This window comes from Giraffa tippelskirchi, chromosome 2, assembly GCF_054371585.1.
Source record: "Giraffa tippelskirchi isolate mGirTip1 chromosome 2, T2T-mGirTip1v1.2.pri, whole genome shotgun sequence".
Classification (NCBI taxonomy): Eukaryota; Metazoa; Chordata; class Mammalia; order Artiodactyla; family Giraffidae; genus Giraffa; species Giraffa tippelskirchi.
In genome coordinates, this window is record NC_137276.1 from 213,214,400 (window position 1) to 213,241,831 (window position 27,432).

Consider the following 27,432-nt stretch of genomic DNA (forward strand, 5'->3'; position numbering starts at 1 on the left):
AAAGATCAGGTTCAAATACTTGCTAATTAGAGAAGGGAGGGGGTACAGACAAGGGATGAATAGTTGCTGCTGCTGCTAAGTCACTTCAGTTAAGAGAAACAATAGTGCAGCCTCAAGGCAGAGGGTCCCATCAAGGAATATACAAAACAATATCTTTGAGTGTTTGCAGATAATGAAACCTCCACTAGGAGGGAGAATGTAATGGTGTGCTGCCCACATGTAGATACACATAAGTACTGTAGACCCCAGATTAGCTAGAACCAGAAGGTTGATGATACTGACTCCCAATTACCTCTCCATTGACCAGTCAGAAAAATATCCAGAAGCTGATCACACTCTCTTTCAACTGTTATTATAAAACCTCACAATCTACTTCAGGTGGGGACATACAGTCTTGAGGCCATTAGCCTGTTCTGGCTCCCTTTTTCTAAAACTATTCTATTCTTTTCTACTTCACCCAGAACTGTCTCCAGATATTAATTTGATGTTAGGTTGCAGAGGCCAGATTCAGCTTCCAGAGCTGCAGACGTCAGTTTCAGAATTGCTCCTGGATTTATTTTCATGGGTGACCAAGATGATATTATCCAGAAATTACACAGCGTGGTCAGAGAAATACAGTAAAACTAATGTGACAAGGCTGGTGGAAGTATAGAAATCGACAAAGAGTGAAACGCTATTTTGAAATGCAAGCGAATGATTTTGTTAGCCAGGGCAGGTCTGGTGGCTCAGATGGTAAAGAACCTGCCTGCAATGCAGGAGACTCGGGTTCGATCCCTGCATCAGGAAGATCCCCTGGAGAAGGGCATGGCAACCCACTCCAGTATTCTTGCCTGGAGAATGCCAAGGACAGAGGAACCTCACAGGTATAGTCCATGGGGTAGCAAAGAGTCAGACACTACTGAGCAACTAACACGTTCACTTTCAAGCACATTCAAAATATTAAGAAGAGATAAAATTATCCTCAGAGTCAAGTATTAATAGCACAGTTTCAAGTGAAGAATGTGCTGAAATTTGACCACGATGGATACAATTTACAATTGTACAAAGGCTTTTTTTCTTTCCTTCTTTTCTTTTTCTTTCAAAACTTTTTCCTTCTTTAACTTTGTATATATTTTTTCATATTAATCTTTATATCTAGTTATCAAATATTCTATTTGTGTGTTTGGTTGTGTTTTTTTTTTTTTCATAGCAGGGACTCCTAATAAGTTTATTTCAGTAAGAAATCAAGGAATAATAGGTGTCCAGTACTTATCATATTTTAGGGTGAGCTTTGAGTCCATGTGTGTTAAAGAATTAAAAAAGCAAAAAAATACAGTAACTTCCCAGTGGTCTTTGAAATATCAGGAATCTGAAATAAAGATGTTTCAGCAATAATGGCTAGCATTAGGTAAAGAAGAAAGTTAAACTTGGCCAAGATTTTTTAAAAATAATGTGCTAAGGGTTCTAAAATTTCAAACATATAACACTTAATAAAATTGTTAACCATTTTTTATTAAATTGATCAATATTTTTGGAGGGTGTATTTTTTTTGTTTTCAATATGAAATTCCATATGTGAATGTAAACTGAAAACAAAACTTAGTTGGTTTCTTAAAAATATTTTGAAAAAATGAAATGAAAAATTTCTGATTCTTAAACATTTTTTAATTCATGGGTTTCCTTTCACTGAAGTCTGCTTTTTCCTTTTAGAGCTTCCTATTCTCTAGAGATATGTTTATTGCTGTCATGTCGCATGCTTACTCTTGTTTTTTTCCTTTAAATGTGGTAAGCAAGCACAGTTGTTTTATAGACTGTATTTGATAATTCCACTAGCTTCTAATTCTAGTTTCTCAGTTCGTATCCCCATGCTTTCTTTTATGTCTGATTAGCATTAACTGTGGCTCATTGTCCTTGGTAAAGTATCTGTAGAAGTTCCCCATGGCCTAAGATGAATGGACCCTCCCCCCCAGGGCTTTGCATTTGCTTCTGTCAGGAGACTGGAGAGGTATTACAATCTTAAAGTATGTTTAGCTGAGGTTCTCTAAAGCTCTGCACATCCACAGGAGAAATCCATATTGAGCATATTTAGGGCCAGAATTTCTCAGGGATATTATTTTGCTTTCTTTTTCATTTCCCCTGTTTTGCTCAATGCCAAAGCAGCCTTTTCCACAATTATTTTGGTCTGGAGTATAGTACGACAGATATTACTCCTAGTTGATTTTTAATCTGAAGGCATATTTGGCAGATGAGGGGGGAGTTCCTGCTTAATCTATCAATGATCCCATCTAAGAATTTCTAACATGTGGGAACACTGGACCACCCTCTGATTGAAACCAAATGTGTAGTTTTGGCTAATTCCTCAAGGCAAAAACATATTCCATTTTCCATTTACATTTCTGGGTTCAAACTTTGCTCTAAAATGGATTTTATATACTCTGCTATTATTTTTATTTCCTCAGATATTTGTCTTTACTACTTTTAGATTTTATTTAGAATTTAGAAATCAGTCATCTGTTATCATTCAATGAAACATACATTATCATTTTCATTTATTGACTTATTTTTTAACATTTTCCCTACTGATGGTATGTTTTTAATATTAGAGGGCATGGTATATAAGTGGAGGGGATGGCACCAGTAGATGTTATATTTTTATAATGAATATCATGGTCATGGAATATAACAATCATGGAAATGCTAAATTTAGGAAAGTATGAAAAGGAAAAAGTGAGATAAGGTAAACATCTAGAATCTCATCCCTTTTTAGGCCATGTTAAGGAAACCATATATTGAGGCAAACAGCCCAGCGCCTAGCATAGTGTCTCGTATGAGATGGTATGTTAGAGATGATAAACTACCTTAACTCTTCACAGAGGAAGTCAGAGGATGCATAAGCAAACCAAAGTGTGTTCAATGTATATGCTTTAAAGTAGGAAATGAACCTACACGGTTCCTTCAAAAATAAGATTATAGTTTCAAACAGATAAATAATATAGGCCACTGTTAGGCCCTCTTTGACTTCAAAGTATCAAACATATATTGAATGTTAACTATGTGTCAGCGCCTTTGCTAGACACTCTGAGGATTTTCCAGTTTAGCAAATGATAAAAGACAGGTGGAAAAAGGAATCCATTACAGTAACTAATGAGTGAAAGTGAAAGTGAAGTCACTCAGTCGTGTCTGACTTTTTGCGACCCCATGGACTGTAGCCCGCCAGGCTCCTCCATCCACAGGATTTTCCAGGCAAGAATACTGGAGTGGGTTGCCATTTCCTTCTCCAGGGTGTTTGGTTGTTTGTATTTTTACATACATTCATTAACTGACATTTCTTATCCACATAATGTTCTCTTCCATTCCTCTTACTTGATAAAAATATAGAATTAAAACCAATTTTTTCTTTTATCATAGGAATTTAATAGCACTTTTTATTCCAAGTTCTTAAAAATAAATTGAGTTTAATATCTCATGAAGAAAAATGCTGGTACATTACCTTACATAATACTGTACTATTTTTGGCTAGTTTGCAGAAAATGTATCTACTCAAGAGATAGAGTAATTTACTTAAAAATAAAATTAAAATAATTTTAGAAACTGTAACTTTAAGACATAGGATGTAAATTATATTCATAGAGTTAACCAAAACAAGAAATATAGCTATTAAAAGCCAAGGAATAGAAAAGGGAAAATGTAAATTAGTAAACATCATCTTGACATATCTTATCATCTGTTATGCTTTAGGAGAAAGAGACAGAAAATAAAACTTAATGAGCAGTTGCCTAAGTTCCTCTACCATTTAATGGTCTCCAAATTAACTTTCTGAAGCTAACCAGAAACAAACGCTGTCAGGAGATCAAATTTTTTAACCTGCATGAGAAGAATGATTCTTCAAGAATTTCAGTTAGGAATGATTCTTAGAAATGAATGTCAACAGACAATATTGTTTGCAGTCAGTTCCTGTTAAAGATATACCATTCAATGTTTAATATGAATTAAGACTGAAGTTACCACAGAAATGCTGTAAAGAGGTGTTTTGTTTTGTTTTCTTTTCTTTTCTTTTTTTTGTTGTGTTTGTTACTGTTTTCTCATTTCTCACAACTTGTATCCAGTTGAAGATCCTGACTTTGCACTCTGCAGATTCTCTGCACCCTGAATGATTTTGCTTACTCAAGGCCACAATCCATTATATCTGTCTCAGTTTGGCTGATGCTCTGGTATGGTTCTCTTTGCATTGAACACTGCTAGCACATTCATTTGGCCTTGTAAACTTGAAACAAAATGAAAGTTAAAAAGAAATATGGAGGATGAATATTGTGCAAAACTGAGATTAAGTAGGAGTGATTATCTTTCCAGTAAAGTTTGGTTTTAACCCTTCAATTCTCAACAAACACTAATTATATACTTGCCACAATCTTACCTCAGGAAATAAGGGTAAGCCAAAAATAATATTTGAACCTGACATCATTTGATATCATTCTAATGTGTTTGTGGGGGAAGAAAGAAATAAATAAAAGGACAATAGTAACATGATATGGGAAAATTATATGATCACTAGGTATTATGTAACACGTGAGCTTTAGAACTACAAGAAAAGCTGACAGTGTATATGTTACCTCCTGGTCGCCTAATAACATCACTAACAACTGAATCCATCCATAAGAATGTTAATTTCAGAGGGGCAGAAATGTTTTATTTTCATAACTGTTCTACTCCAAGCACCAACCCTCCCCATAAGATTACTAAGCATTCAATAAATATCTATCAAAATAATGAGTGGAATACTTTGAGATTTTTGAACAAAAATCATATTCTCAGTGAATTCAACTTTCTTATTATAACTTCTAAGAAGGCAAACAAAGCTATGATCACTTATATAATTCTCAACAATACTTTTTACTTCTTGCAACCTTAAACTTGAAAAACAAAATACAACCAAAACACTGTAAAATGGGGGACAGAATTTTTGACTTAAATTTTGGAACCTGTACACTTCATATTTATTAGGATTTTAACCAAAGGACTGCTCTAGTTTTCATAAGACTTTCTCCTGTGCTTTTTTTCCCCCTAATCTCATCATTCTCAATTAATTACTGGAAAAAGTCTTGAGAGATTATCATCTGACTGGTCATTTTGCTTTGCTGAGCACAGCTGGAGTTTCACATTCTTTGTTGTTGTTCAGTTGTTAAGTCCTATCCTATTCTTTGAGACCCTATGGACTGTAGCATGCCAGGCTTCCCTGTCCTTCACTGTCTCCTGGAGTTTGCTCCAACTCATGTCCATTGAGTCAATGATGTCATCCAACCATCTCATCTTCTGTCTCCCCCTTCTCCTCCTGCCTTCAATCTTTGTAGTAAAGGAATAGCCAAGCAGAAAATTCAGATGACCAGTAACTTAAACTTTTGGAAGAGAGAAGAGAGGAGGAGGTATAGTTGCCTTCCTCCCACATAAACTTGTTTAGCAAGTAAACATGACCCTCACCCACCTCTTAGCACCATAAAGACAAAGACTGTATTCTCTTTTTGAAAAATGAGAGATTATCATATCTGCAAATCTGCAACTAACAATTAAAATTCTTTTTAACTCAAAGCCGAACATCTCCATTTCTTTTCTCAGAATATCCTTGTGAAATCATCAAAATTCTTCCACTTCCCAGGAGTTTCTATACAAAAAACGGAGAGAGAGGGAGGCTAAAACTCTCAGTCCACCTCCCAGCTGGCTGGTTGTTCAAGCAACTCAGAATGTGTCCTGAGTTCACTTTCACACAGCTGTGCTCATTGCTTTACACATACAGATATACAGAAAAAACTAAAAAGGAAATATATTGAAGAAAATTCTGGATATTGAAAATATAAAAAGCAAATGATAGAAAATAAATTTTTACCAAGGATAAGAGCATTTGATTTAACTGATCAGAACTATAAATTAAATAGGCATGAATCATACTGATAGTTAGGATAAGACAGAATCTTGGTTCTGCTAAGAAATTATTAATCTTGAGAGTATCTTGCTTTTATAAAGAATTTGGCCCTTTGAAAATTTATTCAATTATTTAGGATTTTTTTACCTTCATTATTTGTTTAAAATGTTATAGAATTACAGTATTCTTTATATACTACTTTCTTTGTACAATTTCAGTTGGAATGAGCCCTGATTCTTAGAAAAAACTATAGATTCTGAATTATTATACTGTTTCATGTGAGAATAAAAATGTTTTCTATATGAATGCAATTAAAAATGGCCAATAGATTTTCCAATTAATTGTTTCAATATAATGGTCATAAAATTCATTGTAGAGTAAAAATGCAAAGGATCTTCCATATCTCATTTCTTAAAGAGAAAAGAAATCATATTTTTCAATTCACTTATTACATATTTTCCATATGTATATATATATATCTATATTTATGTCAAATTTCAGATGTTGTTTTTTCTTTTTCTTTTTATTATTTTATTGCGAACACTGTCCAAGTCATTAAATATTCTTTGAAAATTCAATGTTTCATGACTGTGTGATAACTTAACCTGTGAATGTACCATAATTTTTAAAATAATGCTTTATGTCCTAACTCCTAATTAATCAATTTGTCATTTAATAATGTGATAGAGATCACTGTTTAATACTGATAATCGCAACTAGATCATATTTGATGTGCAAAACATGAAGAAAAATGACACAATCAGAATCATGACCAATAAAATATTTATACCTGAGATGTTGAACAAAGTAAAAACTTATACCTTTAATCACGTTGCAAAATTCAGAAAGCAAAAGGAAAACTTCATTTAAAAAAATGATAAGTGCATTGCTGAATTTTAAAGTAGAAAGATTCAGGGAAAATCCCACATGCCCTGTGGTGTGTCCAAAAATAAATAAATAAAAATAAATTAAAGAAAAAAAAAAAAAGTAGAAAAATTATCCAGGGACCAGTAATAAAAAGGAATCCCACAGGAAACAGTAAGAGATACACTTGTTTACTTCCAGGAGGTAACTGTCTCAGATCTATTAACAATCTTGGTGCTTGTGATTTGTAATCCCTTAGAGACAAGATATAAGCCCACAGATACTCTGGATAGGAAATCTGGAACTAGACTCCCTGCATAATGCAAGCTGGTGGGAAAGGACTGAATATCAGAACACCTGAGCAGAGACAATGCTTCTTTTTCTGCCATTTAGGCATGAAAGAAACATTTGGGGATAGCAGAGTAACATGACGAACTCAGATTCTAAAGGGAATACATGAAACAAAGCTTGCCTACAGCTTGGACAAGGTAGATTGCTATGCGACAGAGAAATAAATTTTCATCTCATAAAATCCATTCAGTTTTTAGACTATTGTTAGAATAACCTAGATTTTATCTTAATACGCTTACTATTTAAATGATCTGTCTTAACACGTGATTAAACTGTCCACAGTATTAAAAGACAGATTTTGCACTATCATGTAGAAAAATGTGGTTTTATTTTCTGTTTAGGACAGGGAAGCCTTGCGTGCTGTAGTCAAAGGGGTTGCAAAGAGTCAGACAAGACTGAGTGATTGAACTGGACTGAAGCTCCTTATGAAAGCTGTTGTTTTGCTGACATTTTTCCTCAAAGTAAGTAGCATATAACAATTTACTAAAGACAAATAAGCATGTGTTTTAAATTTCTTTCATGGATTTTGCCTGATTGTTCAGTTTTCTTAATTATTTGTGAGAAAGATTTTATAACTTCAATGAAAATGCTTAATATAACCTAAGGATTATATTAACCTGAAGGGTTAATGGTGGGCAGATAACTCTTGATTTGAATTTATCAAGAGTTCATATGCTGTTGATCACACAATGCAAAAAAGATTCAACCTCAATTTTTTGCTGAAATATAAATATCACAAGAGATGCTTTAAATAGAACTAGGGTGAAGGATTTCTAGAATCAGCTAGCTCCCTTTTGGACACCTCTACTTCAATCACAAAGTTCTTTGGGTTCCTTCTTTCTGAAATAATGTTAATAGCTCCTCCAGTGTCTTATTTTTCACAATAATTCAACCCTGGTTCTTTTTTTTTTTTTAATTAGTTTATTTTCTATTTTTTAACTTTACAATATTGTATTTGTTTTGCCATATATTGAAATGAATCCACCATGGGTGTGCATGTTTTCCCCTTCCAGAACCCCCTTTCCACCTCCCTCCCCATCCCATCCCTCCGGGTCATCCCGGTGCTCCATCCCCAAGCACCCTGTATCATGCGTTGAACCTGAACTGGCGATTCGTTTCATATACGATAATTTACATGTTTCAGTGCCATTCTCCCATATCATGCCGCCCTCGCCCTTTCCTATAGAGTCCATAACACTGTTCCATTTATCTGTGTCTCTTTTGATGTCTTGCATACAGGGTTATCTTTACCAATTGACTAAATACCATATATATGTGTTCAGTTCAGTTCAGTTCAGTTGCTCAGTCATGTCCGACTCTTTGCGACCCCATGAATCGCAGCACACCAGGCCTCGCTGTCCATCACCAACTCCTGGAGTTTACCCAAACCCATGTGCATCGAGTTGGTGATGCCATCCAACCATCTCATCCTCTGTCGTCCCCTTCTCCTCCTGCCCCCAATCCTTCCCAGCATTAGGGTCTTTTCCAGTGAGTCAACTCTTCGCATGAGGTGGCCAAAGTATTGGAGTTTCAGCTTCAACATCAGTCCTTCGAATGAACACCCAGGACTGATCTCCTTTAGGATGGACTGGTTGGATCTCCTTGCAGTCCAAGGGACTCTCAAGAGTCTTCTCCAACACCACAGTTCAAAAGCATCAATTGTTCGGCTCTCAGCCTTTATCACCGTCCAACTTTCACATCCATACATGACCACTGGAAAAACCACAGCCTTGACTAGACGAACCCTTGTTGGCAAAGTAATGTCTCTGTTTTTAAATATGCTATCTAGGTTGGCCATAACCTTCCTTCCAAGGAGTAAGCGTCTTTTAATTTCATGGCTGCAATCACCATCAGCAGTGATTTTCGAGCCCAAAAAATAAAGTCTGACACTGTTTCCGCTGTTTTCCCATCTATTTCCCATGAAGTGATGGGACCAGATGACATGATCTTAGTTTTCTGAACATTGAGTTTTAAGCCAACTTTTTCACTCTCCTCTTTCACTTTCATCAAGAGGCTCTTTAGTTCTTCTTCACTTTCTGCCATAAGGGTGGTATCATCCGCATATCTGAGGTTATTGATATTTCTCCCAGCAATCTTGATTCCAGCTTGTGTTTCTTTCAGCCCAGCGTTTCTCATGATGTACTCTGCATATAAGTTCAATAAGCAGGGTGACAATATACAGCCTTAATGTACTCCTTTTCCTATTTGGAACCAGTCTGTTGTTCCATGTCCAGTTCTAACTGTTGCTTCCTCACCTGCATACAGGTTTCTCAAGAGACAGGTCAGATGGTCTGGTATGCCCATCTCTTTCAGAATTTTCCAGAGTTTATTGTGATCCACACAGTCAAAGGCTTTGGCATAGTCAATAAAGCAGAAATATATGTTTTTCTAGAACTCTCTTGCTTTTTCGATGATCCAGTGGATGTTGGCAATTTGGTCTCTGGTTCCTCTGCCTTTTCTAAAAGCAGCTTGAACATCTGGAAGTTCACGGTTCATGTATTGCTGAAGTCTGGCTTGGAGAATTTTGAGCATCACTTTACTAGCATGTGAGATGAGTGCAATTGTGCGGTAGTTTGAGTATTCTTTGGCATTGCCTTTCTTTGGGATTGGAATGAAAACTGACCTTTTCCAGTCCTGTGGCCACTGCTGAGTTTTCCAGATTTGCTGGCATATCAAGTGTAACACTTTCACAGCGTTATCTTTGAGGATTTGAAATAGCTCAACTGGAATTCTGTCACCTCCACTAGCTTTGTTAGTAGTGATGCTTTCTAAGGTCCACTTGTTAGTATACTGTATTGGTGTTTTTCTTTCTGGCTTACTTCACTCTGTATAATAGGCTCCAGTTTCATCCACCTCATTAGAACTGATTCGAATGTATTCTTTTTCAACCCTGGTTCTTAAAGACTGTTATACAGCAAAGCCAGAAGAGCAACAGCTAGCTTTGCCTATCACATTCTCTTAGAAAGTAGGTCAGCAACCATTTATGATCACTCAAAGCACATCATCTATGATTCTCACTGTCCATACTTCAGCTTCAAGTATTTTATCAATTTTGATATTCAAATGTGGAATTTCACTGTAGTCTCCTCTGCGATATTTTTAAAGGATGTCCACTAATCCTTCAGCACCTCTTCCTCAAAAAATGCAACCTAACTCCCCTGCCCTAGTGACTTGCTTATATAAAACAAAAGTATCTCTTCACAACACTTCCCTCACTACATCACTCAAATTTTGTTGTTTTTTTTTTAATTTTTATCATTCAATAATATGTACAACAGAAAAATTGGACTCTATATTTCCATATGGACAAAAAAAAAAAAGGTTGATTTTTGTATTTATGATAGTGTGATTTTTTTTTTTCTTTTAACCTTTGCATAGTTTTGACATTTCACTGGGTCTTCCTCAATCCTAGACATGTCACTGTTAGCTGTGTGAAAGCTCTATAGGGTGGCTTTATCCTTATTTTAAAAGGTGATTGAAATATACTGTCATCTAGGGTTGGGTCTTCTCTAATTAAGCAGAAACATCTGGTCTCCCTGAAGGGTCTATGTTAAATGGTTTATTATTAATTTTGTATGTTAATGACTTGGAACCCTTTAAATTTATGAAGCCAGCAGGGTTATTATTTTTGTCAATGACACACATTACTTGAAAAAGTCGCTACAAATTAAATGCTTTTTTTTTCAGTAATAAAACATTGACATAATATGAATATAACTTGAAGTTGTTCATAAAAGTTTTAAAAATTAATTCAATAATTACTGTTTAATCAACAGAAAATATTCTTTATTGGAAATTTAATCAATTACACAATTTGAATCAGCAATGCCAGGAAAGTTATTTTTACAAGGTAAATATACCATCATATTTAAGAAAGAAATTTAAAAATATATATATTCTATAGCAATTAACTAGTAGAATTGGATATTTACCCCCAAATTTTAATACTGGCCATATAATTACATGGGTGAGTTTTTAAAGCCAGTGTTTCAGAAATGGCTATAAATGGTTCAAATATGCTTTAACCTCTAAGAAACAATGGCAAGATAATTAACAAGCTAAACAAAATGGCTATAAATGGTTCAAATATGCTTTAACCTCTAAGAAACAATGGCAAGATAATTAACAAGCTAAACAATAAATTGCAGTTTTGAATATTTTTTCCTTGAATAAGAACACTGCTTTTGGATTGTGTTATAACTATCGACAAAAATTACTTAGAAACTTTTAAGATCTCCTTGAGAATATGACATAGAAGTTTATTATTTGTGTAAATATATGCTAACTGCCTGTGTTATCAGAACCATAATTAAGTTTAGTATAATAATCTCTTCCACACTGCCTCTTATTCACAAATTCAAAGTGTTAATTTGCTCAAAGTCATTTTTGTGAGTATTCTTACATTCTGTTCCCATTAGTGATAATTTATTACATGCTGAATCTCCCAGCCTCCTCAAGATCAAAACCATAGATATTTCACCTCTATTATCCACATCTGGCACAGGTTTAACTTTTCAGGTCATCCTTCCTCTTTCTCCTTTGACTCCTCTCTAATTTGTGCATAGCCAATAAATTTTCATGATTCAAAGTACCTAAGTAGCTGCTGAGAAGAAATTTAGTATCTTTTATCTAGCATTCTCTTGTGTTTTGAAACAAGGTGTGATTGCTCTTGCTATTGATAGTTTTATTCACATAATTTCTCATACTATTTTTTAAAAATGTTTATTTATTTTTAAATTATTTATTTATCTATTTGACTGCACCAGGTCTTACTTGCAGCATGTGGGGTCTTTAGTTGCAGCATGCAGGATCTCTGACCAGGGATTGAATCCAGGCCCCCTTAGCAGTGGGAGCACAGAGTCTTAGCCACTAGACCACCAGGGAAGTCCCTAATTTCTCATTTTAGCAACTCTAATTTTATAATGAATGCAGCCAATTTAGATTACAAAAATAAAGAAAACCAACAGTTTGTCTTCTCATATAAGCTTGTCATCTGTCAGAGATGCTACCAAACCTTACCAATTTTTAAGTTTAAACCCAGAACCTGACACAATATTTCTTAAATACCTCATTTTCAAAATCTTAGTAGATATTCTAGCTCATTAGGCATATAGAGATATCTATCTGGTACATGATTTTTTTAAAAACCTAACTTTGGTGTTCAGACTATGATGTGTTTTTTTCAAAAATAACTATGAGAAACTCCTAGTAACCTCACACCAGCAATGCCATATACTCTAAATTTTTGAAACTATACTTCTGCATATTTAGAGGGAAAAAATCAGAATGGTCCTGTTCCCTATAATTCTCTTTTGGCTAAAATGTTTTAAATATATATGAGTTCAATATAATTTTATAGCCTGTCTAAAGATAATTAAAATTAAGTTTTGATAGACTGCCATGTGAACTTTTAGTTTCAGAAATATCGTTAAGGAATATATTTGTTACAGTTAGGTTTTCTGAGAAAGAGTAGCTGAGGAAAAAAGCTTATGGGTTAGAGTTTTATTTGGGAGGGTAATCCTATCTAAGCTGGAATGAAGAAAGAAGAAACGTAATTGAAAGTGGGGTCTGGCTGTTCACTGCTCAAAAGCCAATAAAGATACAAAATTGGTGAAAAGGAAAGTTTGCTTTATTTCAGATGCCAGCAACCCAGGGGGTTGGTGGACTCCTATCTAAAGGCCACCCCCACTCCCCTATTCAGGGAGCAAGAGCTTTTATAGACAGAGAGAGGGGGACTACATGAAAAAAAAACACCATCACTTGAAATTGGCTTGACAAATGATTGGCAATCATCTTCATGTCACTGGTGGTCTGATCAGCATCATTGTGGCTGTTTTAAGTCCACTTAATCTTCAGTTTTAGGGCTGGCTCATTCCCATTTCTTTGAGGCCAATTTTCAGAATTGCAGCAGCTTATTTCAGGTCTAAAGCATGGTCATCATATAGTCATGGCCACAGTCTGCTCATCTTTTTCCACCTGGTGGGGTTTCGGTATCTACAAAACAGCTCACAGGATATGGATCAGAATATCATCTATAGCCCTTGAAGAGGAACTAACGGTCCTTGACTTTGCTTAATGACTAAACTGTTATTAATCTTCTTGGACTGTATTCTTTTGTTTCTTCATTTTCTCACTTCTTTGATTAAACCTATTCTCTGGCTAAAGTTTTTCCACAGACAAAAGGAAGGTGGAGGACATGGGAGGGGCAAGGACTACAGGTCCTGCTCCATTTTAGAAAGAACTAATAAAGGGAGCAAATATCAATGTATGTTACCCAGTCAGCCATAGTTCTCAAAAACATAACCGACTGCTCCATCTGGGAACTTCTTAATGGAGGCCAAATGGAATGATCACATCTTGGATTCTTCTTTTGTATGTTGGAGGAGGGATTGTAGCAAGTTGAAAGACATTTACTTATTGATCCTTCCTTCTCCCACTCCTCACTGGCCAAAGTTGAATGTATAATCCTTTTTACTCCTCCAATTCTGACCTGTGGTAAATGGATCCACCAGGCTACCTCAGGAAGACGCTAGAACCTTAGGCAATTCCTCTGACAAGTGTGCATTCACGGTGACCTCTCTCCATGTCAGTCATCAGTATATGGGAGTATTAGTTATCAACTGTATTATAACACCAGACTTATAGTTTTAAAACCACAAATATTTATTATCTCAGCTCCTGGGGTCAGGAATATATAAACAACTTAACTTGAGCACTTATGGGTCAGAGTCACTCACAAGTTGTAGTCCGTCTATTGGTCAGGGCTGCACTCATCTCCACTGGGGGAGGATCCATATCCAAGCTCACTCACATGGCTTTGGCAGATCATAGGTCCTCCCTGGCTGTTGACCAGAGATGTAAGTTTCTGACCACATGCCTTTGTCTACAAAGTGATAGAGTGATTCATGACATGTCTTGTAGCTTTCTGCAGAGAAATCCCAACAAAGCCAGAGCCTTTCTTTAACCTAATCTTGGAAATGGCATCCTGCCACTTTTGCTATGTTCTATCAGGTTCAGTCCACAGTCCAGGGGAGGGGGAAAAAAAGAGGCATGATACCAGGTTGTGGGGATCATTGTGATTACTGTGGAAGCTATTTTATCATATATATTTAATCAATATTAATAATTGTGGGCTATACCTAAAGCAACATTTGAATGTATTCATTTACCCTCATTAAATGCATCTGTTACTCCTTTTCTTGTACTGTATTTTCTTCTCTGTAGCTTCAGGAAAAAGAGATTCTAGTAATGAAGGAAAAAGGACTAAGGTCACATTGTGGAGGTCCTTAAATTCATTTTACGAACATCTGCACTAATCTGGAAAGGAGAGAAATTCAGTGATAGCAACAGGAAAATCTATAAATTATTTTGCATTTATACGGAAGTGATAGCATGGTGGCAAAGGCATGGAAGAAGTTTAATGTTTTATTCAGAAGCTAGTGAAAATTGCAATTATGGCAAAACTTTCCTTTAAGCATGTTGTTTTTCAATATTCACATCTCTTGGTTTTTAAATTTTTATTTTTTCAATGGATTTACATATGATTAACACATTCTTTTCAATATGAAAGACGTTGAGATTTTGAATGAGTATTTCCATGATGTGAAAATTTAAATTACCTCATTCTTTAAAAGTTTCATCAAAGCTGAAATTCATCAATAATTCTGTTTATATTGTTCGAGTATATTACTTGTCATTGAATATCTAAAATATATTGAAAACAACAAAAAGATATGTTACCATATTTGTGGCAGATTGCATTTTTCTGATTGGGGTTTAAAAAAAAATTTTTTTTTGGCTCAGTTTCCTCAAGTTTCAAATCTCTTTCTTTTTTCCAAGTTTAGTAAGTTATTTGTTCTTGATCTGTCATTAACGTTCACCATTATGACGATAGTTTGTTGATTTTTGAAAGAGGCTAATAAAAAGCACTTTTCCCCCACTCGAGTGGTGGTTCAATTGAGAAATGAAAATGAGAAATTATGACCAACCTAGACAGCATATTAAAAAACATAGACATTACTTTGCCAACAAAAGTCTGCCTAGTCAAAGATGTAGTGTTTCCAGTACTCATGTATGGATGTGAGAGTTGGACTGTAAAGAAAGCTGAGCATGGAAGAATTGATGCTTTTGAACTTTGGTGTTGGAGAAGACTCTTGAGAGTCACGTGGACTTCAAGGAGATCCATCGAGTCCATCCTAAAGGAAATCAGTCCTGAATATTCATTGGAAGGCAATGAATGCCATACATGGTTTGCCAACAGAGGATGAGATGGCTGTATGGCATCACCAACTCAATGGACATGAGTCTGAGTAAACTCTGGGAGTTGGTGATGGACAGGGAGGCCTGGCATGCTGCAGTCCATGGGGTTGCAAAGTTGGACACAATTGACTGAACTGAACTGAACATAACAAAATGTGATAATTATTATTAAAAATACTGATAGGATAGACTGTATTTTGCATTCACACTCTTGAATATCTTCTAATTTCTCTAAAGTTAGGCAGTCATGATGATTTAGCCAAAAGCAGAGATGGAAGAAGATATATTCAAGTAAAGTTTACTCATTGCAAAAACAAATTTAGGATACTGACTCTGTGCAGCTAAGAGAGATCAAAAGCAGAGTAGTAAGGGGCAGAAATATGCAAGCCCAGTTCCCTCCTCACCCGAAATAGAGCCGTTAGCTCAATCACTCTTCCAGTGAGTGAGATGGTGGAGGATCATCAGCCAAAGGCTGTAGGAACACAGGTAAAGAAACAGAGGGAAAAAAGATAAGCATTTAATGAAGGTAGATGGATACATTTAAATGTTGCATTAAGTATAGCTTATAAACAATTATGAATAGGGATAAAATATATGATAAAGGAGCTATTGGTTTTGATGAAACCAGAATGCCATCTAAATTAAAATATCACCAGTGTTGGAGAAACCTCAGTGAAAGCAACATTACGTTAGTCTAACACATTTTATGCATTGAGCTATTGGTTTTGATGAAACCAGAATGCCATCTAAATTAAAATATCACCAGTGTTGGAGAAACCTCAGTGAAAGCAACATTACGTTAGTCTAACACATTTTATGCATTTCTCTTTTATCCTCTTTGAACTGTTGGAATCTATGTATTAACTCAAACTAACAGAACTGAAGAAAATCACACTTATTAACAAAGAAGGAATTACATGTAACAAATTAGTGTTATACGGTTCACTAAGTCTTTATGAAGCTGGGTAATTAATAGATTTCTAAAGAGAAATAGAGAAGTTAGCTAAGGAAAGCTTTAGATTATTTCCATTAAACTATTCATGGACAGTTAGTTTTGTTAATTTGTTGTAAAATATAAGCCCAAGCAACCTTATATATTTTTAAAATACTAAATCATTTTAACAATTGTACTTTTCCTGCATTAATGTAACCACCTGGTGGCACTGTTGATTAACTTGGAAAAAAATCTAAATTTTTGATAAAAGAGCATTTTCTATATTAAAATTGCAAAAAGTTTGTGATTTCTGTTGCTATTGCATTACTTGAAGTTATTTGATGCTGGATTCCTGATGCTATAAAAATGCATGAAAAGTCATTTGCAAAATTTTTAAATGTAAAATAAATCTTATTGAATTTTATGTGTGCAAAATTCAAGGACTTCCAAATGGATGTGCCTAATATTAAAAAGTAAACCAAAGACATTCATAAAGAAAATTATTGTGTGTACTTATTATTCTACATTTAACTGGAGAAATTTTTCCAAATAGATTTATTTATTAAAAAAATTAAGATAAAAAGCATGACTCATTTTCATGATTTGATTTCAGGTAATTTGTCAAGAAGACCACTACTCTTTGAGAGAGAGAGACAGAGATACCAGAATCTCAAACATAATCTTCCATGTAATTCATTTATCTATAAGATTATTTTACAAATTAACTCAAAACTTGGTTCCATGCCAATTGTGAGATTAAATGACTGTAATGAACTGCAATAGCGCTTTGTCTTTTGCCTCATATATTATAAAAATCTTTGGAAAATGAAAAGTGTTAAATTAGATTCAGGATACACTGATAAATCAAGAAATCTTCAACCAAACTATATTTTGTGAAAGTAGGAGGAGATAGAATACTACTTTACTGAGACATTTTAGAATTCACCTGATAGATAAAGATGAAAAAGTATCTTTAAACATTGAGGAATATTTTATAAATATGGCTTGAAAAAAACTGAGTTCTTAACCACAGGCCATATGTAATAATCTTCAGTTCTGTTCAGTTGCTCAGTCCTGTCCGACTCTTTGCGACCCCATGGACTACAGCATGCCAGGCTTCCCTGTTGATCACCAACTCGCTGAGCCTACTGAAACACATGTCCATTGAGTCAGTGATGCCATCCAACCATCTCATCCTCTGTCATCCCCTTCTGCTCCCGCCTTCAATCTTTTCCAACAGGAAAGGGTCTTTCCATCACTGTCTTTTCCAACAAGTCGGTTCTTCATATCAGGTAGCCAAAGTATTGGAGTTTCAGCTTCAACATCAGTCCTTCCAATGAATATTCAGGACTAATTTCCTTTAGGATAGACTGGTTGAAACTTCTCTCCAACTAAGGGACTCTCAAGAGTTCTCCAACACCACAGTTCAAAAGTATCAATTCTTCAGCGCTCAGGTTTCTTTATAGTCCAACTCTCACAGCCATATGTGACTACTGGAAAAACCATAGCTTTGACTAAACGGACTTTTGTTGGCAAAGTAATGTCTCTGCTTTTTAATATGTTGTTTAGGTTGGTCATAACTTTTCTTCCAAGCATCAAGTATATTTTAATTTCATGGCTGTAGTCACCAGCGGTAGTGATATTGGAGCCCCAAAGTATAAAGTCTCTCACTGTTTCCATTCTTTCCCTATTTATTTGCCATGAAGTGATGGGACCAGATGCCATGATCTTAGTTTTCTGAATGTTGAGTGTTAAGCCAGCTTTTTCACTCTCTTCTTTCACTTTTATCAAGAAGCTCTTTAGTTCTTCTTCGCTTTCTGCCGAAAGGGTGGTGTCATCGGCGTTTCTGAGGTTATTGATATTTCTCCCAGGTATTGTGATTCTAGCTTGTGATTCAACCAGCTCTGCATTTCCAATGATGTACTCTGCATATAAGTTAAATAAGCAGGATGACAATATACAGCCTTGACGTACTTCTTTCCCGATTTGGAACCAGTCTGTTGTTCCATGTCCAGTTCTAACTGTTGCTTCCTGACCTGCATACAGATTTCTCAAGAGGCAGGTCAGGTGATCTGCTATTCCCATCTCTTGAAGAATTTTCCATAGTTTGTTGTGATCCACACAGTCAAGGCTTTGGCATAGTCAATAAATCAGAAGTAGATGATTTTCTGGAACTCTCTTGCTTTTTCAATCATGCAACGGATGTTGGCAATTTGATTTTTGGTTCCTCTGTCTTTTCTAAATCCACCTTGAACATCTGGAAGTTCACAGTTTATGTACTGTTGAAGTCTGACTTGGAGAATTTTGAGCATTACTTTGCTAGCATGTGAGATGAGTGCAGTTGTGTAGTAGTTTGAGCATTCTTTGGCGTTGCCTTTCTTTGGGATTGGAATGAAAACTGACTTTTCCCAGTCCTGTGGCCACTGCTGAGTTTTCCAGATTTGCTGGCATTTGCAGCCCTTTCACAGATTTGCAGCCCTTTCACAGCATCACCTTTTAGGATTTGAAATATCTCAACTGGAATTCCATCACGTCCATTAGCTTTGTGATGTTTTTTAAGGCCCACTTGACTTTGCATTCCACCATGTCTGGCTCTGGATGAGTGATCATAACATCGTGGTTATCTGGGTTATGAAGATTTTTTTTTTAATTCTCTCTTGGGTGGCCCTACACAGCATGGTTCATAGTTTCATCGAGCTACACAAGGCTGTGGTCCATGAGATCAGTTTGGTTAGTTTTATGTGATTGTTTTTCATTCTGTCTGCCCTCTGATGAATAAGGATAAAGAGCTTATGGAAGCTTCCTGATGGGAGAGGCTGACTGAGGGGGCAACTGGGTCTTGTTCTGAAGGGCAGGCCTGTGTTCAGTAAATCTTCAATCCAATATTCTGTTGATGAGCAGGACTGTGTTTCCCCCCTGCTGTTTGACCTGAGGCCAAACTGTGGTGGAGGTAATGAAGATAATGGTGACCTCCTTCAAAATGTCCCATGCAGGCATTGCTGCACTCAGTGCCTCCGACCCTGAAGCAGGCCACTGTCGACCCACACATCTGCCAGAGACCCCTGGACACTCATGGGCATGTCTGGATCAGTTTCTTGTGGGGTCACTGCACATTTGTCCTGGGTCTTGGTGTGCAGCGTGTTTTATTTGTGCTTTCCAAGAGTCTGTTTCCCCAGTCCTGTGTAAGTTCTGGTTGTTCTATGGTGGGGTTAATGGCAACCTCCTTCAAGAGGGCTTATGTCATATCCAGGTCTACTTCACCCAGAGCCCCTGCAGTAGGCCATTAATTAGAACTGAAACATAATGGTCACTTACATTGCCAGGGTTATCACATGCCAAAAACTTTCTAACTTAACTATTAAAATTCCAGGTTTTACTTGTTTGTTCAAAATCTATTTATGTCAGATATTCCCTTATATTCATTCCAACAGAATTGATAGAGACTATTCAAATGGTGATCATACAGGTAGTTTATAAGATTGATTATTAAAATTTAAACTTATGCAATGAATGAGTTTTTTGAAAAGGTGCAATTCACTCATTTACAATTATGTTATGTGTATAAATATGCTTTTATAAATATTAGTCATTTGGGGTCAAACATTTTTGATAATGATAAAGTAAAAATCTTTGATAAGATGCTGCATGATAGATGTGAAAAATTAATAGGTGTTTTGTTAAAGAACCTGCCTGTCAATGACAAAGATATAAGATATTGTCAGTTCAACCCCTGGGTCAGAAAGATTCCTTGCTAGATTCAATTCTACCTGCCCTCTTGAGGTGAGGTCTGGGTAGTAGCTCTTTTTTTGCTCATCATAGGTGAAATGGTAGCACTGGACTGTATTCTGAATGGGTGCTGAAACTTTCATGTACCTTTTTATGTTTTGGTCCTGTGGCTCAAAAACTAACAGTGCCTCCTCAAACAAAGAAAATCCCCTTGTCATCTCCTGCATTGTGAATCCTTTCAATTCTTCAGTTACTTCTTCTTCCTCTTGTATCTCTTCATTCTTTCTCTGGGCACATTCACATCTTTGAAAGCTTGCAACCTGAAGGTTCACATATAAGGGACTTACTTTAGTAGGAAAGTAGCACAGATTTGGCCATCAGTGTCTCCTGCTGCCTAAATTTCTAAGGGCTGTTGAATTAACCAAAAACCTCTCTCCCTATGATCTTACTATCTCTCCTACATGCCTCATATACAATTCTTCCTACAGATACTCTTCATATAGATAACTGCCTGCTATTAGTTAGTACTTTTTTCTGTGCACTAGGTCCTTCTTTTTTACCTCCACTTTTCTCTCAATTGTTTCATGCTGGAATGCCTTACTTCTCTTTTCTCTCTATTGAAATCAATGATTGTGAGAGACAATAACTGGTTTCAATTCTTAGGCAATTTTGGAAAGAAATGCTTTTGACTATATCTGATGATAATATAATGCTTGCAATGGATAAAATACCTCTGCCAACTTTCTTTTTCACAAAGAAGCCTTAGGTTCCCAAATTATCTACTATTCAAATTTCCTTGACAGATTTTATAAAAATACACAGCAAAAGAATATAATCTTATTGAAGAAGAAAAATCCAAATCTCATAGGCAGAACATACTGAGTCTTCCACTCATATTTCAAAATTCGTCTTTTCTATTAAGCAAACTTACCCAATGTATTTCTATCATATTGTGATTTTTCAAAATTTAACTTTTTACTGCATCTCATCATATGTATGTTATCACTTTAAATATCATTATTTCTCAGTAGTCTTTTAATGACTGTCAGTAATTATTACTGAATATGCATGAATGAATGCGACACCTCTTTATGAGAATATAGTTAAATCTCTATACAGTTCTTATGTTTGTTCATATAATTAACATTATTCCATGTCTACTCTGTTCAAGATACAGTTTTAGGTGCTGGAGAAATGGAAAATGGTGGAGGAGAAGGACACACGCACATCTTCTCCCTTGAGAACTCCAAAACTACACCTCACTATTGAACAACCATTGATGGACAATGTTAGATCCCACCAAAAAAAGATACCCCATGTCCAAGAGCAAAGGAGAATCCCCAGCAAGACAGTAGGTGGGGTGAAACTGTGTTTAGAATCAAACATCTTACCCACCAGAGACACTCATAGGGCTCAAACAAACCTTGTGTGCACCAGGATCTACAGAGCCCACAGAGACTGAGCCAGAACTGTGTTTGGATGTCTCCTGTGAAGGTACAGGTCAACAGTAGCCTGCCACAGGGGCAGGGGCCGGGGCTCTGGGTGCAGCAGACCTGGGTATGGCATAAACCCTCTTGGAGGAGGTTGCCATTAACCCCACCATAGAGCCACCAGAAATAACACAAGACTGGAGAAACAGACTCTTGGAAGGCACAAACAAAACCTTGTGTTCACCAGGGCCCAGGAGAAAGGAGAACTGACCCCAGGAGAAACTGACCCATACTTGCCTTTGAGTGTCCAGGAGTCTCCAGTGAAGGTGTGGGTCACTGTTGGCCAGCTATAGGGTCAGGGGCACTGAGTGCCACAGCGCTTGCATGGGAAATTTTGAAGGAGGACACCATTATCTTCATTACCTCCACTATAGTTTGGCCTCAGGACAAACAAGAGGAAGGGAACACAGCCCCAATGATCAACAGAAAATTGGATTAAGGATTTACTGAATATGGCCCTGCCCATCAGAACAAGTCAGTCTGTTCTGACTGACTAAGTCAGTCTCTCCCAGCAGGAAGCTTTCATAAGCCTCTTGTTCTTATTCATCTGAGGGCAGATAGAATGAAAAACAATCACAGGAAACTAACCAAACTGATCACTTCAACCACAGCATTGTCTAACTCTATGAATCTATGAGCCATGGTGTGTAGGGCCACCCAAGATGGGTGGGTCATAGTGGAGAGTTCTGACAAAATGTGGTCCACTGGAGAAGGGAATGGCAAACCACTTACATATTCATGCCTTGAGAACCCCATGAAGAGCATGAAAAGGCAAAAATTAATGACACAGAAAGATGAACTCCCCAGGTTGGTAGGTGCCCAATATACTACTTGAGATCAGTGGAGAAATAACTCCAGAAAGAATGAAGAGATGGCGCCAAAGAAAAAAACAACACCTAGTTGTGGATGTGACTGGTAATGGAAGTCTAAGTCTGATGTGGTAAAGAGTAATATTGCATAGGAATATGGAGTGTTGCGTCTATGAACCAAGGCAAATTGGAAGCAGTCAAACAGGAGATGGCAAGAATAAACATTGATATTTTAGGAACCTGCAAACTAAAATGGACTGGAATGGGTGAATCTAACTCAGACGACCATTATATCAACTACTAGGGGCAAGAATCCCATAGAAGAAATGGAGTAGCCCTCATAGTAAACAAAAGAGTCTGAAATGCAGTACTTAGATGCAGTCTCAAAAACGACAGAATGATCTCTGTTCATTTCCAGAGCAAACCATTCAATATCACAGTAATCCACGTCTATGACCTGACCAGTAATGCTGAAGAAGTTGAACAGTTCTATGAAGACCCACAAGGCCTTCTAGAATGGACACCCAAAAACGCTGTCCTGTTCACTATAGGGGACTAGAATGCAAAAGTAGGAAGTCAAGAGATGCCTGGAATAACAGACAAATTAGGCCTTGTAGTACAAAATGAAGCAGGTCAAAGGCTAACATAGTTTAGCCAAGAGAACACACTGGTCATAGCAAACACCCTCTTCCAACAACACAAGAAAAGACTTACACATGGATATCACCAGATGCTCAATACTGAAATTAGATTGATTACATTCTTTGCAGCCAAAGATGGAGAAGCTCTAAACAGTCAGCAAAAACAAGACTGGGAGCTGACTGTGGCTCAGATCATGAAGTCCTTATTGCCAAATTCAGACTTAAATTGAAGAAAGTAGGGAAAACCTCTAGACCATTCAGGTATGACCTAAATCAAACCCTTCACGATTATACAGTGAAAGTAACAAATAGATTCGAGAGATTAGATCTGATAGACAGAGTGCCTGAAGAATTAGGGACAGACGTTCGTGACATTGTACAAGAGGCAGGGATCAAGACTCCCCAAGAAAAAAAAAGGCAAAATGGTTGTCTGAGGAGGCCTTACAAATAGCTGAAAAAAAAGAAAAGATGCAAAAGGGAAAGAAAAAAAGGAAAGATATATTCATTTGAATCCAGAGATCCAAAGAATAGTAAGAAGAGATAAGAAAGCCTTCCTCAGCAATCAAAGCAACAAAACAGAGGAAAATAATAGAATGGGAAAGACTAGAGATCTCTTCAAGAAAATTTGAGATACCATAGAAATATTTCATGCAAAGATGGGCACAATAAAGAACAGAAATGGTATGGAAATAACAGAAGCATAAGATATTAAGAAGAGGTGGCAAGAATACACAGAACTGTACAAGAAAATCTTCATGGCCCAGATGACCATGATGTTGTGATCACTCACCTAGAGCCAGACATCCTGGAATATGAAGTCAAGTGGGCCTTAGGAAGCATCACTATGAACAAAGCTAGTAGCTATTTCAAATCCTAAAAGATGATGCTGTGAAAGTGCTGCACTCAATATGCCAGCAAATCTGGAAAACTCAGCAGTGGCCACAGGACTGGAAAAGGTAAGTTTTCATTCCAATCCCAAAGAAAGGGAATCCCAAAGAATGTTCAAACTACCACACAATTTCGCTCATTTCACATGCTAGCAAAGCAATGCTCAAAATTCTCCAAGCGAGACTTCAACAGCACGTGGACTGTGAATTTCTAGATGTTCAAGGTGGATTTAGAAAAGGCAGAGGAACGAGAGATCAAATTGCCAACATCTGTTGGATCATCAAAAAAGCAAGAGAGTTCCAGAAAAAACACCCACTTCTTCTTTATTGACTATACCAAAGCCTTTGACTAAAGCTTTTGACTATATGGATCACAACAAACTATGGAAAATTCTGAAAGACATGGGAATACCAGACCACCTGGCCTGCCTCCTGAGAAATCTGTATGCAAGTCCAGAAGCAACAATTAAAACTGGATATGGAACAATAAACTGGTTCCAAATCAGGAAAAGAGTACGTCAAAACTGTATATTGTCATTCTGCGTATTTTACTTATAAGCAGAGGACCTCATGAGAAATTCCAGGCTGGATGAAGCACAAGCTGGAATCAAGATTGCTGGGAGAAATATCAATAACCTTAGAACGCCGATGACACCACCCTTATGGCAGAAAGCAAAGAAGAACTAAAGAGCCTCTTGATGAAAGTGAAAAAGGAGAGTGAAAAAATTGGCTTAAAACTCAACATTCAGAAAACTAAAATCAAGGCATCTGGTCCCATCACTTCATGGCAAATAGATGGGGAAACAATGGAAACAGTGTGAGACTTCATTTTTTTTTTTTTTTTTGGCTTCAATATCACTACCGATGGTGACTGTAGCCATGAAATTAAAAGATGCTTGCTGCTTGGAAGAAAAGTTATGACTAACTTCAGTTCAGTTTAGTTCAGTCGCTCAGTTGTGTCCGACTCTTTGCGACTCCATGAATTGCAGCACGCCAGGCCTCCCTTAGACAGCATATTAAAAAGCTGGGACATTACTTTGCCAACAAAATCCCGTCTAGTCATGTGGTTTTTCCAGTAGTCATGTATGGCTGTGAGAGTTGGACTATAAAGAAAGCTGAGTGTCAAAGAATTGATGCTTTTGAACTGTGGTGTTGGAGAAGACTCTTGAGAGTCCTGTGGACTTCATGGAGATCTATCCAGTCCATCCTAAAGAAAACCAGTCCTAGATATTCATTGGAAGGACTGATGAAGCTGAAACTCCAATACTTTGCACCTGATGTGAAGCACTGACTCATTTGAAGAGTCCCTGATATTCGGAAATTTTGAAGGCAGGACGAGAAGGGGACGACAGAGGATGAGATGGTTGGATGGCATCACCGACTCGATGTACATGAGCTTGTGTAAGCTCCGGGAGTTTGTGATGGACAAGGAAGCCTGGCGTGCAGAAGCCAATGGGATCGCAAAATGTCGGACAGGCCTGAGCGACTATTCTGAACTTTATTTACAGAGAAAAGAAGCACGTGTCTTTTAGAACATTCATTCCTGTATGCAATCTATCCTGTATCTAAATAAATATATTTAGAACATAGATACATTTGGAATACTATCAATATTATCTGCTCAATAAGCTACTATTTTGTTCTTTTCGAACTTATATGTTAGCCTTGAGCCAAGGAAATAGAGTAAGTCACACAGCTACTATATGCTAATCCTAAATCAAATTTACTGCATTCAGTACGTAAATTCATGAAACCTGTTATTTTTCTAGATACTTTAAGTTAATGTTCAGGCAAGGAAATGCTGTGGTTTTATGGCTATCAACTCCTTCCAGCAATACAGACTTAGAGATTTCACTGTTGAAATGTCCTACAGCTGTGACTTTATTAAATTAAACATAGTTCATGGCAATTAGTCATGGAAATTTCCTTCAGGCCACTCTTCTAATCACGGAGAAACACGACGTGAACGACTGGAATTCTCCCCATGGAACTGCCATTTCCCTGCACAGTTTCTTTTCTTCAGGGTTTCACCTGCTCTCTCTCCTAGTTCCCAGGGAAATGTTTGCAGATTATCACTATTGCTTTCTCTTTTTTCAGTTTTAAATTGGCAAAACATCCATTAAATGAACTATGTAGTTTTGTCTTTGTTATTGCTTTTACTATTTGTCATGGTTTCGTTTGCAATGGCTATAGCCCCAAAAGTGTAAATGAAGATCTAAGCCATCTGGTCTAATTTTTTTAGAAAACATGAACTGTAAGGCTTGTCAGTAATTATTATTTGCTCTTTCCTGCTTCACATTGGCGGAAAACCCTTTTTACTTTCTTTCTTAGTTTTCAGTTTAACACTTGAATTAGATTTTGATAATGCAAGTTTGTTGATTTCACAGTTGGTACCAAGATGACAGAATCTCTCTACCCTGCAGTCACATTGAACTGTTTTTGCTTTTTTGTTTGTTTGCTTGTTTGTTTTTCTTACAGGCTCTGCACATTTGCACTTGTCATTTTTTTTTTTCCCCTGCCTTTTACTTTGGAGAGGCACTTCCAAACCAGGTAGAGCCTCGTTCCCTACATGCAACTCTATGTTGTTAACTGTTCTCTTTTTTTAATTAATTGATTAGCTTATCTCAGGGAACCAATCTCATTTACTGTAATTATCTGTCTCTCACTGAATGTAGGGTAAATGAGAACAAATTCTCATCTATCTGTCTACAAGGCTACAGTCCTCAGTAAGACACTGAAGAAACTCATCTCACAGCTTCTACTTGTGTTGTTGTTGTTTCAAATTCACAAATGTCTGCTGTAGTTGCAGTTGCCAGAGGCTTCAGATTTCTTAAGGTTCTTTTCATTTCATTTGTTGAATGTGTAGTTTCCTAAGTATTAGTACTACTACTTTAAGCGTGTGTCTTCCAGCTCTTTCAGCTGTAGCTCCCATTATTGTCCTGGAGCCCTGATGAGCAGTGCTAATTTGTGCAGTAGGGAAAACACGCTATTATAACTTATTAAATCTCAGTCTTTTGTGCCTTTTGTCCTTGGTCTGTCACCTGTGACCTTCACAAGTGTTTCTTAGTTATTTTTCTTGTTTAAGATAGGAACTCTAAAAAGGACTGGAATGGGAGAAATGTTTCTCTCCTAATCAGGATGAGTCTGGTTAAATATCCTTAGGTGCCTTTATTATGGGTTGCATTTTAGGAGAGCGATTCACAAAGGCTGTTTTTCTGCCAGAGCAACAGGGTATCTTTCTCAGCTCTTCCCAGGAAGAATATGATGGGATATCTGAAGTTAAAACCCATGAAGGAGTGGCCAACTTTTTTAAGCTGAGTTCCAGGAGTTTGCCATTCTTAGGACAGTCTATTCTCAGCTTGCAATAATTTATCAAAGTTGGATTTTAGCAGATCTTGTGTATGACAAAGCGGATTCATCAATTTCTTCAGATTTCAAGGTGACTGTCTGCCCTGTCACCTCAGTCCTCTGATGAGTTCAAGAAGTCATTTATTTTTGTTTTGTTTAGCTCTCTGTTTTTGTAAGGACAGGAATGACATCTTCTAAACTCTTCCCATGCTGAAACAAGCCAAAAATATA

At 36.7% G+C, this 27,432-nt stretch overlaps 1 long non-coding RNA gene across 1 annotated transcript in view; it reads left to right on the forward strand.

Annotated features, from left to right (window-relative positions):
• Positions 1–27,432, forward strand: part of LOC145531347 (uncharacterized) — a 142,424-nt gene that overhangs the window by 108,220 nt on the left and 6,772 nt on the right. Inside the window, exon 3 of the long non-coding RNA XR_014072370.1 lies at positions 7,449–7,568. This is a non-coding gene — a long non-coding RNA (uncharacterized LOC145531347). The remainder of the gene's footprint in view (positions 1–7,448; positions 7,569–27,432) is intronic.